The sequence below is a fragment of the Mesocricetus auratus genome, unplaced genomic scaffold (genome assembly GCF_017639785.1).
Source record: "Mesocricetus auratus isolate SY011 unplaced genomic scaffold, BCM_Maur_2.0 Super-Scaffold_100013, whole genome shotgun sequence".
NCBI lineage: Eukaryota > Metazoa > Chordata > Mammalia > Rodentia > Cricetidae > Mesocricetus > Mesocricetus auratus.
In genome coordinates this window covers 50,812,334-50,824,905 of record NW_024429196.1, presented here as the reverse complement: position 1 = coordinate 50,824,905, position 12,572 = coordinate 50,812,334, and the positions used below count along the sequence as shown (strand labels likewise).

General features: G+C 44.0%; 1 pseudogene; it reads left to right on the top strand.

Moving 5' to 3' along the window:
- Nucleotides 1–11,476, top strand: part of LOC101844349 — a 35,928-nt pseudogene extending 24,452 nt beyond the window's left edge.
- The last annotated feature ends 1,096 nt before the right edge of the window (nucleotides 11,477–12,572 follow it).

Sequence of the window (12,572 nt, the reverse complement as noted above, 5' to 3'; positions counted from 1 at the left end):
CTTTACACGGGTTCCAGGTTGGCACAGTGAGCGCCTTTACCTAATGAGCTAATTCACTGGCCCTGACAAGTTCTCTTCTACTGTTGCAACACATCTTCTGTTCTGCTCATCCATTTATAGTACTTAAGTAAAATCGACTCCCAAGAATAAAGTCTTTTTTTAAAAATTTATAAGAACAAGTCTTGTTGCTGATCTCATGTTTTGCTTTTGAATAAAGTCTCGTGCATCCCAGGGTCAGCCTTAAACATGCTGAGGATGTAGTAGCTGAGGATAGTCTTGAACTCAGATCTACCCATGTCTACCTCCCAAATCCTCACATTGCAGGTGTACACCACTGCACCAGGTTCCCAAATCCAGGCATTGCAGGTGTACACCACCACATCAGGTTCCCAAGGTGCTATGGGTCCTTCTCGGTTTCCTGTATGTTAGGCAAGTACTCCCCAGACAAGAAGGGTGCTTTTTCTAACTGTATTTCAGCCAAGACTTTCATAGACATCGAGCATCTATCTGGCCAGGCTACACTAGAGTGAATACCACAGGTTCTCAGGGAGATCGTACTCGGTTCCTGGAATTGATTTATATCTGTTTAAAGTATTAACCTTTGTAAATGAACTTGTGTTTCAAGTGAGTTTATATTGATCTATCAATACTGTTTTACTCTGTCCTCCATGTGACTCAGGCCGTGTGCATTTCAGAGTGGACAAGACAGAAGTGAAAGACAGAGCCTTCCGAGGGAGTGAGTAGGTGCAGGGCCTGCCTCGGGTACTAGGAGTCCAACCTGTGAGGTAAGGATGCTATCCAGCCAAGCTTCCTGACAGCTGAGGTTTGAATTAGCACCTACATCATCATGTGTACCTCAAAATATCAAAGGCAGCAAAAAAGTCTTAGTAAGTTGTACTTTTTAAAAATGTAGCAGCACAGGAAGAAATAAACTATGACCTAAACAGAAAGCAGTCTCCTCTTTTCCTTCTCCCCCTCTTCCTCCTCCTTCTTGATTTTCCCTTTTCCTTCCTCTCCCCACTTGTAAAACTGTGTGTACACCTACCTTCATCCTCCCTGTGGCCTGTCCACTGAGAGAGCATCAACCTTGGCTATAAAAAAATTACTGTGCAGCAGGGATAAGCATGTGCTTTTTTCTAACAGTCAACAACACATACTTCTGAAACGCGTCTCCACCTCTACCTCCCTGACTGCAGAAGCCAGGAAGTGTCCTCCCTCAGTGTCACAGATGTAAGGAATACAGGTTCAATCCTGGTGGTGGCAGAACTGGAACCTGGGATTCCTGGGTTCAGAGTTCAAATCTTTAGCTTCTAGGATCTGGAGTTCTGCTTTTTTTGGAAGTATGACACCAGAACCTGTAGACGGTGGAGAGTCACTTGCATGGATATTTGCTTTCTCTGGATATGGACAGTGACAGTAAGGTATGATAGCCATTGGGGTAAGTGACATTTTTAGCTTCTACCCAAGGGGTTCAGTGCTTGATGTATAAATAAACCTTAGGTTAAAACATTTCTAGACGCCTGGCGTAGTAAGCTTGCATCTGTCATTCAGGAAACCAGGGCAGGTGCATCATTTAATTTGAAGCCAGTCTGGGCTGCACAGTAAGACCCTGTCTCCAAATCCTGGAAAGTAAAGTATATCTAACATTCAGGAGAGTAGCTCCTTGGTAGGATAGCTTGCAGAGCATGTGGGAAGGATCGGGTTCAGATTTTTAAAAATCTAAAGAGGTGAAACATACACTTAGTATATGTGAAGTCCTGAGTTCAATCCTCAGAGCAGCAGCATTCTAGACTCGGTTCCTGTCCATCTCACTGGGTTGACCCATCTGAAAGCATCTTTACCTGAGTTTATACAGGCTTGTTTTCCTCTGTGGGGAAGGTGGACTGAAAATCAGTTCTGCATTGATTCCTGCAAGGTCTTTTCCGTAGATCAACAGACTAAACAATTCTTGAAAGCACCCTTGGAAAGAAACAGCAAGGCCAAGGCTCCTGCTCGCCCACTATTTAACTGCCTCTCCGCGAAGGGGTGTGAGCACAGTGCAGCAGATTCGACTTCATGTTTCAGAGAACAAAGCCAAGTGGGAACCTGCTCAATTACTACATTTATCCATAAGATTAAAGACAAACTATAAATGAAACACTTTTTGATCCAAAAACCTGTGAAATTGTTCTCCTGTAGCGACTCATAAAGAGGACATGGCTTGATATTGTGAAAAAGGCCCTTGGCCACATCACACTAATAGACACAAAAACAGCTTTCAAGTCACTGATTCTTTGATACCTTTGAGGAAAGGCCAAGGGTAAAAAGACCAAGGCATGCTCTGCAAGAGACCGGAGGACCTGTGTCCACAGGTCCTAAAACCATGTTCAGTCCAGCTAAAACACAATTCAAATGTATCTACAATGCTTAGAACTTTTACAGAAACCTTGTCAAACTTCAGAGAGATGAAAACAATACTGGAACAGTGCAAAGCTGCTTGAAAAAAAAATTAAAGGCTTGGAATTGTGCCACACACTTCTAATCCCAGCACTCAGGAGACAGAGACAGGCAAATCTCTGTGAGTTCCAGCCCAGCCTGGGCTATCTGGTGAATTCTAGGCCAGAGCAACATAGTGGGACCTCATCTAATGAAAGAAAAATGTATGGGTCTGGGAAGATAGATCAGCAGTGGGTGCTCTTCCAGAACCCTTGGGTTCTATTCCCAATTACACACACAGCTGCTGAAAACTATAACCCCGGCTCTATGGGGTCCAGCTCTGGCTTCCAAAGATATTACACACACGTGGTGCACATGCAGAAAAAACACCTATGCACATATAAAGGTAGAATAAAAAGTTACATTTGTTTATTTTCTGTGTGTGAGGCGTGGACGTACCAGGAAAGGTATGGGTGGGAAATCAGAGGACAGCTTTGGGGCATCAGTTCCGGCCTTTGAACCCCGTTGAGATAGCATCTCTTTTGTTGCTTACCGTGAGCAGTGCACTCCAAGTTATTGATAGGGCCCCAGAGCATGTGCCAAGCTCTGCCTCTACCTCCCATCTCTTCATAGGAGTGTTGAAATTACAGGCCACTACTTCTGACTTTTTTTTTTTTAGAAAGCATATAGCCTTAGTTGTCCTGGAACTTGCTGCATAAACCTAGCAGATATCAAACTCATAGAGGTCTACCTGTCCCTGCCTCCAGAGTGCTGGTACTAAAGTTGTTTGCCACCACATCAGCTGCTTTTGGCTTTTTATATGGATTATGGAGATCAGTTCTGCTTTTCAGTATTTCTTGATAAATAAAAGACCCAGTAACTGATATCGGGGTTCAAACTTCAAGCTGAAGACCATAAAAGCAAAGTAGCAGGCCACTAGCTCTTAGCACCACCCCAGGCTGAAAGGACTGATCTTGCTGCCTCTCCTCATCGTGGCTGGAGAGTCCTGAGACTGTGTCTCCCTCTCCTCAGATGGACAATGAATGCCAGTTACTGAGACCTTGCTCCTGTCTTCCTGTCTTATATACCTCTCCTGAGTCCTGGGATTAAAGGTGTGAGCTCTAATTCTCTTTTAGGCCGATTCACTCTAATGTATCTGTGGGTGGCCTTGAACTCAGATAGATCCATCTGCCTTTATCTCCCGAATCCTGGGATTAAAGGTGGTTGACACCACCTACTGACCTCTATAGTTTATGACTGACTTTGCTTTCTGAATCCTCAGGCAAGCTTTAATAAATCATAAATAATCTATCACCACATGTCAGGCTTGAGGGCAGAGGGGTACCTTAGCCAGCTGGGCCATCTCCCTAGCACTAGAGCAAAACTTCTTGGGTTGTGACCTCACATGGATTCTTGTAACTGAATGTAGCAATCTCCAAATATTTGGCATCAATAAAAGGTTTCTGATTCCACAATAACCAAAAGTTAATTCAAAACCAAACACATAACGATCTGAGATGCATCTAGCTGGCAGCCACTCGAGTTGTACTCTGGACTCTATTTCTATAGGCCTGGTTCTGAACACACGTGTGCACTTCCTACTGTGCCTGCAGTCACACTAGGCAACACCAAAGAATGCTGCCCAAAACCCCTTGACTTGGACTATTGTAGATTGCCAATTGCTGTGTTGTTTTCTGTTTCCTGTATCCCAAGCTGGCCTTAAGTTTACCATGTAGCTGAAGATGACTCGGCTGGGATTACAGATTGTGGGCCACCACACTTGGTTTCAGTGGTGCTAAGCATCAAACCCAGGGCTTCATGCATGTTAGATAGTCTACAAATTTAGCTATGTCCCCAGCCCAGGAAATAAAAGACTTCTATTTTCCTGACATCATTTTTCAGCATGTATCAACTTAGTATGTCTTCGCACGGTGTTTCATTAAATCGACAAACCACTTCCATCTTTATTGAATGTATATTTGCTTTCATCTTTAATAACTGATAAAATAATCATACCCAAAAATTGATTGCTGCCGGGCGGTGGTGGTGTACGCCTTTAATCCCAGGCAGAGGTAGGCAGATCTCTGTGAGTTTGAGGCCAGCCTAGAGCTAGTTCCAGGACAGCCTCCAAAGCCACAGAGAAACCCTGTCCCGAAAAAAAAAAAAAAAAAACGATTGCTACTTTTAGAGATTTCACTTATTTTTAACTGTGTGTCTGTGTGTCTGTCTGGGGATATGTGCATGTGGGTATAGGTGCCTGAAGAGGTTGGAGGCATCACACACCTCTGCAGAACTGAAGTAACAGGCCTTTGTGAGTCTCCTGATGTGAGAGCTAGGAACAAAACTGAGGTCCTCTGCAAGAACAGGAAGTGCTCCTAATTGCTGACTCATCCCCTTCTGTCCCTCAAATTAATGAGTTTCTTTATAGTTTACTATCAGTAAATGTTCAAATTGTGTATCTGGTTCATATACATATATACCTGGGGTCCCATAAAAATTTCTTGGTTGAAAAGAAGTCATGGATAGAAAGTTCAAGAAATCTTGGTAAAAGTAGAAGATGAGCAGTTACCTCTAAAGCATGGCATCATGGGGGATGTTCTTATGGCCGGGTTTGCCCTGAGTAGACAAAGTGTAGAAGAAAAGGTTATAAGGAGTTGAGTGGCACGGGAGCTCAGGGCTAAGGAAAGGGAAAGTAATTACATAATGAACAGACGCCAAGGCTTTCCTTGCCCTTTCTCAGCGCTCTGACCTTTATGAGAGTAATAAGCTGGTTGAAGGTGGACCCTTACATTAACTCTAAGCGAATCTTAAAGAAAAATCTCCATGCACTGGAGTGACAGAGGTAATTTTAAATAAGATAAAAAACTCAACAGGCACCAGTGAGACAACTCAGCAGGTACACTCACTCCTCAGGCCTCATGGCTGCTTTCAATCCCATAACTCAAAGAAGGAGGAGAGCAGACTCCCAAAAGTTATCCTCTGAGCTCTTCACATACACCATGGTGAGTGCACACTATGTCACATGTTTTTATGTGCATGGGCACACACACACACACACACACACACACACACACACACACACACGGGAGGGGGTGTCGGTTCTTTTCCTTTCTTCTTTTTGAGACAGTCTCTCTACACGTTCTAGCTGCCCAGTAACTATGCAGACCAGGCTGGCCTTGAATTCACAGAGAGATCCACAAACTTCTGCCACCTCAGTTTTAGGATTAAAGGCATGTGCCACCACGCCCTGCTTTGTTTACCTGTTTTGAATGTGTTCTTCTCCACCCCACTCCCTTCTCCATGTCAGTTCTTCCCAGCTCTTTAAAAATTACTTTTATCTCATATGTATGTGTGTTTTTCCTGAGTATTCGTCTGTGTACCGCTTGTGTGCCTGGTGCCTGCAGAACCCAGAAGAGGGCATTGGATCCCTTAGAACTGGATTTAGAGATGGTTGTGAGCCACCCTGTGGGTGCTAGGACTAGAACCTGGGTCCTCTGAAACAGCAGCAAATGCTCTAACCACTGAACGATCGATCGATCCATCTCTCCAGCTGCACCCCCTTCCCATCCCACTCCCAACTGTTCTTAAAGGACACTAACCCTAAGAATCAAAGCTCCACCCCTTATTAGATCTTAACCCTTGATTACTTCCTTGGAAGCCCTAACCTCCAAACAGAGCCTATTAGAACAGGAAATTGGGGCTTCGGCATCTGAATTGGAGGGTGTGGCAAGCACAGTCTACCACAGAGAGGAGTGGAGATGCTAAGGACAAAAGCACCAGGTCTTTATGCTGGTTACGACTGGGATGCTTAAGCGCACAGGTGAGCCTCCACCCCCACCCCAGCTGGTGGTATTGCTTCCTTTCTGAAACAGATGAAAAAGTTTCTGAAACTGAGAAAAAGAATGAGTTTAAACGTAAGATGAGTTTAAGATGTGTCAAGGTCAGATGTGTGTAGGAGGCATCATGGAAATGTCCAGGGTGTTTGGGTGGACCTCTCCCGGGCTGGAGAACTGGGAAAAGGAACCCATGTCCTGAACAGGATGGCCAGGCAGATGTGGAACAACAGGGAAGAGGACCGAGCATTTGCAATGGGAAGAAACTGGGCCTGAAGATAACTGAACACCCCATTACTGACAGGCCTCTAATCCCAGCATTGGGAGGTGATGTCAAGGAGACGATCAGTTCAAGGTCTTCCACTACAGAGCAAATGGAGGCCAACCAACCAGGGTATATAACACCTTGTCTCAAAAATTAAACATAAAACAACAAATTGCTTCACTCAAACCCCGGGGGAGAAAAATCTAGGAATACTTTTGGTTTAATAATTTGTATTTTTCCATGGTTCACATCCTCTATCTTAACAGTTTTGTCAGAACACATCCCCACTTTTATTGCATTCAAAGTAATATTTTGGCTAATAAATGAAAGAATCTTCCGGAAGGTGCCCTAACAAGCAGAGGACTGTATTTAGCTGTGAATTTAACCTCTGTAACTCCAACTGCAAGAAAGAAGTGATTTATGACAGGGAAAAATTGTTGGCTGGGTAAGGAGATGAGAGGTAGCTGCTTGTTTGGCCTACTAGGTAAGGAGATGAGAGGTAGCTGCTTGTTTGGTCTACTTTATGTAGAATGATGGCTCTCATGTGGGTCTCCAAGAAGGGGGCCCATCCCGAGGAGGGTCCTGGTGACTCTTTATGGGGGCTGTCTGTGATCCAGGCCAGGAAGGTCTGCTGTGAAGCTCCTGCCTGCTGCGGACAAAGAGACTCGTCTCTAACTCTTTTTATGACAGCTAAGATTGCCAGCAAATAAAAGCAAACTAAATAAGTAATGAGAGAGACGCAGTGGGGGAAGGGTGAAAGGAAGGTCTCTCTTATGCTAACTCTCTTAACAGAAACCCAGAGGGAAATGGAGCACGAACCTGAGTGTGCAGCTGAGCAGGTGGGAGCCCTGACAGAGCCTAGATTTGTCTACTCCAAACTCAAGAGTGAACAGATGACAGAAGACTGTGTAGGCACAGGCGCCTCCCCTGGATCTAGGCAGGAGCCTCACTGGAGGAAAAACAAGACTGGGTCTTTTAAAGGAATTTAAAAATCAAACTGAGGAAGCAGTGCATATAAACGGGGAAGGCCACCTTATTTATCTCCTGTGCTTTTTGATGTTCTGGGTTTTTTTGGGTTTTTTTTTTTTTGGCTATAGGGTCTCACATAGCCCAGGCTGGCCTCTGACTTGTTGTGTAGCCAAAGCTGGCCCTGTACTCCTATTTTTTTCTCTTCTATCTCCTGAGTGATAAGAATACAGGTGTGCATCACATCTGGTGTGTTTATTTACCGGTACTGGGGTCACATGCACGCTACACAAGCATTCTACCCTTGAGCGTCCCCTGTGATCCGAATTTCTTTTGGGCTATTGGCTCACAAATAACAACTGGGAGACTTATTATTAATTATGAAAGCCCTGCCTTAGCTTAGGCTTGTCTCACTAGCTCTTATGACTTGAACTAACCTGCTGTTATTACTCTACATTTCACCATGTGACTTTTTACCTTCCTTTCATCCTGTCCGGCTGCCCCCATGTTTTGTTGGCATCTCCTCCTCACCCCGATTGTTTCCTTCTCCTTTCTCTCTCTGCACGGAAGTCAAGCTTATATCTCCTGCCTAGCTATTGGCCGTTCAGCTTTTTATTAAACCAATCACAGCTATATGTCTCCGCACAGTGTACAAATACCCCACAACAGCCAGTGTATGTATTTAACTCTGTCTAACCTGGAACTTGTTCACTATTTGGATCAGGCTGGCTTCCAACTCAGAGAGATCTTCTGAGTACTTGTTAAAGGTGGAAAGTCACCACTTGGGCCCTTCTCATGCTTTCAATAATGTTTTCTTGATAAAGTCAAAGCTGCAATAAAACACCTCCAAAAGACTTCTCTGACAGAGATGAACGCTAAGGTTTTCCTGGGTTTGGTTTGGTTTTGTTTAGCCTGGAGGAAAATACCCAGTTGTACTGAACATTCTTTCCCGCCAGCTGCCTGGGTCCCGCTGTTGTTTCAGCCCCCAAATAACACTGAGACACTATGTTAATTTTGAAGCTGTTGGCTGTTTGCTATGGTTTCTTAATGGCTAGCTCTGACTTAATTATTAACCCATAATTACTAATATATATTTTTATAAGGTCGTATCTTACCAAGGACACAGCCTCATGCATCTCTTCCTGTGAATCACATGTCAACCCCCTACTCTTGACTACATTTCCCAGAATCCTCTTTGACTCCTAGTCCCATCTATCTTCCTTCCCTATTAGCCAACAGAGCTTTATCAACCAATAGGACAACATATACACAGGACTTCCCCCATCATCCAGTAATACCTCTCTGTATAAAACAACACATTCACAGACAGTGATGGCCCACACCTTTATTTAATTGCAGCACTTGGGAGGCAGAGGCAGGTGGATCTCTGTAATTTCAAGACCAGCCTGGTCTACAAAGTAAATTCAGGACAGCCAGGGCTACACAGAGCCCTGTCTCAAAAAACAAAGCAAAACAAACTAACAACACATTTGTCAGTTCTAGCCTTGCTTAAGCTGTATCACCTCAAGTATTTTAATAGAAAAGAAAAAGACATGGGGAAAAAATTGGAAAACACATATTGCAAAAATTGAAATCTACCTTTCCTCCCCTTGCATTCATTGACTTTGGGCTAAAGATTGTATCTAGTAGATGGATGGGATGAATATTATGGAACGGAAAAGCCGGGAATCAGAGCTCTACAGTTACGTCATCTACTATGTAACAGGATCTGTTTTTTTTTTTTTTCTCCTCTCCTGCAACTCTTTCATGACCAGGTAAGCACCCAAGAGCAGGGTTTATCATCAAAAGTGTATGCCTTTTTTACTGAAAAAGGCCCCACCATCTAATGAATTCAGAAGTTCTGGAGGATAGCCTTAGACTAGAGAGAAGCCTAACTCTCCATGAAGTGTGGGTTCTGGCAGCACAGACGCAGGGACTATGAGATGGTGGGAAGCAGGAGGTGAAACCAGGGTATGTAGAGGTGCTGAGGAGAAAAGAGAACACTCTCAAGAAGGAAATGCTTCAGTTTTTGTTTAAAACACACAGGGCTGTTCTGAGGTCTTCTAAGCCTTAGAAGGTAACGGAATAGCGATGACTCTTGATTCAAATGCTCAGTAAGTCAGGAATCTTAAGGCATCAGGAGTGGCATTCAGAGGCTATACAAGTAAGTGTGTGCATGCATGCGTGAGTGCGTGTGTGTGTGTGTGTGTGTGTGTGTGTGTTACACAAAATGAAGGTAGAAATTGCTGGATCTAGTATTCTTAATATGGAAAAGTGCTGATGTCACTCACAGAGGACATCAATTATGCCGATCTGTCCATAACTGTAAAGGAGGATATATCCCCCAATCCAGAGAGCCTCAGAAAGTAAGTTTATCAACTACTTATTTCACTTTCTGATTGATTGTCTGAGCTGGTAGTATATTCTAGGATCATGACAAACAAATCAAAAGATAAACTTATCCTTACGTGAAAATTCTTATGATACAGTCTCACAATGTACTTGAAACAACAAATTATATTGTGGAAGTCCATGAGACTGGCATTTTGTGCCCCAAGCTACTTTGGGGTGTGTATAGGAGTTATCTAGCTGAGTTAGAAATCAAGGAGGGTAGCCAGATCTAGTGCCATTAGTTCCTCTAAATTCAAGGCTCACCTTGTCTCAAAATAAAAAGGGATAAAACAAAACTGAACAGCCCCACACACCTGCTGTGTTAAGAGTTAGAGGAGGCCCAAGGATCTGAAGTTTGCGGTCATCCTTGGCTACACATTGAGTTGAGTCTGGTCTGAACTATATGAGACACTGTCTCAAGAATAAAAAAAACTTGAATCTAGCGGGGAGGTGGCGGTGTATGTCTGTAACCCAGAACTCAGTGCTGAGGCAAGGTGGGTCATCACATGTCTGGCAGTGGCGGTATCACACACCTTTAATCCCAGCACTGTGGAGGCAGAGGCAGGTGAACCTCTGTGAGTTTGAGGTCAGCCTAGTTTACAGATTGAGTTTCAGGACAAGTAGGGCTACACAGAGAAACCCTGTCTCAACAAACAAACAATAAGAACAACAACAACACACACACACACACACACACACACACACACACATACACACACACACACAAGTAAACAGACCTTAGTTCTCTTTCCCATCTTGCAAGATGCAGGTGAGAAAGCCGAGAAGCCTGCCACAAACGAGAAGAAACCTGCAGCCAATGATGCTGGTTGCTGCTGGTGCAGCTAAGAAGGGTGACCCTAAGGTTAAAAAGCCCAAGAAGGGGAAGCCCCATTGCAGCCGGAACCCTGTCCTGGTTAGAGGAATTGGCAGGTACTCCTGATCTACGGTATACTCCAGAAAGGCCCTATACAAAAGAAAATACTCAGCTGCAAAAACCAAGGTTGAATAGAAGAAGAAAAAGTAGAAGGCCCTTGCTACTGCCACAAAACCAGCTGGTGGTGACGAGAATGGTGGTACCTGGATGGGTAAGCTTCAGAAATGCCCAGGTATTATCCTATCAAAGATTTGCCTAGGAAGCTGCTGAGCCATGGCAAAAAGCCCTATAGTCAGCACCTGAGAAGGCTGCATCCCATCATTCCTGGGACCGTCCTGATCATCCTCACAGGGCACCACAGGGGCAAGAGGGTGGTTTATCTGAAGCAGCTGGGCAGCAGCTTTGCTACTTGTGACAGGACCTCTTGTCCTCAACCGAGTTCCTCTGCAAAGAACACACCAGAAATTTGTCATCACCACCTCTACAAAAGTTGATATCAGCAAGGTTAAAATCCCCAGACACCTGCCTGATGATGCATACTTCAAGAAGCAGCAGCTGTGCAAGCCCAGGCAGCAGATAAATATGAGATGACAGAGCAGCGCAAGGCTGATCAGAAAACCATGGGCTCCGCAGATTTTGCCAGAGAGCAAAGCTGTTCCTCAGCTCCAGGGCTACCTGCGATCTCAGTTCTCTCTGACAAATGGTATGTATTCTCACAAACTGGTTTTCTAAATAGCTAACAACCGTATTCAGCAGTTTCATGCTAAAAACAAAAACAAGCAAACAATCAAAAAGATGGATGGATCCTCATGAATTTGGGGCCAGCCTGGGCACAATGTGAGTTCCAAGCCAGCCTGAGTTACAGAGTGAAAGACTGCTTATAAAAACAAAAATTAGATGCAGCAGGCTTTCTTTTGGGTCACCAACTGGCTTCCAAATCATGACACAGACTTCTTATTCATTATGAATGCTCAGCCTGATCTTAGGCATGTCCCACCAGCTCTTATGATTTAATTTAACCTGTTCTCTTCATCTACATTTTTACCTTTCTTTCTCTATGTCCATACTCCATGTCTAGCTGACTAGTGGCTGCCTGGCTGGCTAGTCCCAGGAGAGTCCCTCTTTTATGTTCTCTCCTCTCTTTTCTGTCCTGAGCCTAGAATCTTCCTATTTATTCTTTTTGTCTGCTAGCCCCGCCTATCCCTCTATTACTTAGCTATTGGCTGTTCAGTTTTTTACTAAACCAATCAGGTGTCTTAGGCAGGCAAGGTAAAAATGAGTGCAACACATATTTACATAGTTAAAGTAATATTCCACAATAACCCAGAAAGACAAAACACCCCCCCCAAAATTCAGTGGACCCTGAACAGGCATAATATGATTCTCCTGTTAGTATTTCTGGTACAGTCTAGCAATTTCTACAGCTTTTTTTTTTTTTAATGTTTCTGTAGGTGGGTTGGGATAAACATGGAGGTCAGAGGACAACTTTCAGGATTTGGTTCTCTCTAAGAGGTGAGTGCCATTGTTCATAAGATGGAAAAGATACATGTAGAACAGAGAGTCCCTAACCTCCATAATTGCCTGGATGAAACACCGCATTTTCCAGTACTGTTGTTCATTTGAGTCCTTCTTTTTGGACAGTTCATAGTCTTTTGTCACCTGTGCTTTGTTTGTTTGTTTTGTTTTGTTTTTTGAGACAGGGTTTCTCTGTGTAGCTTTGGAACATGTCCTGGAACTCACTCTGTGGATCAGGCTGGCCTCGAACTCACAGACATCTGCCTGCCTCTGCCACCTGTGTTTTAACAGCATGAATGTAGTAGTGCTGATT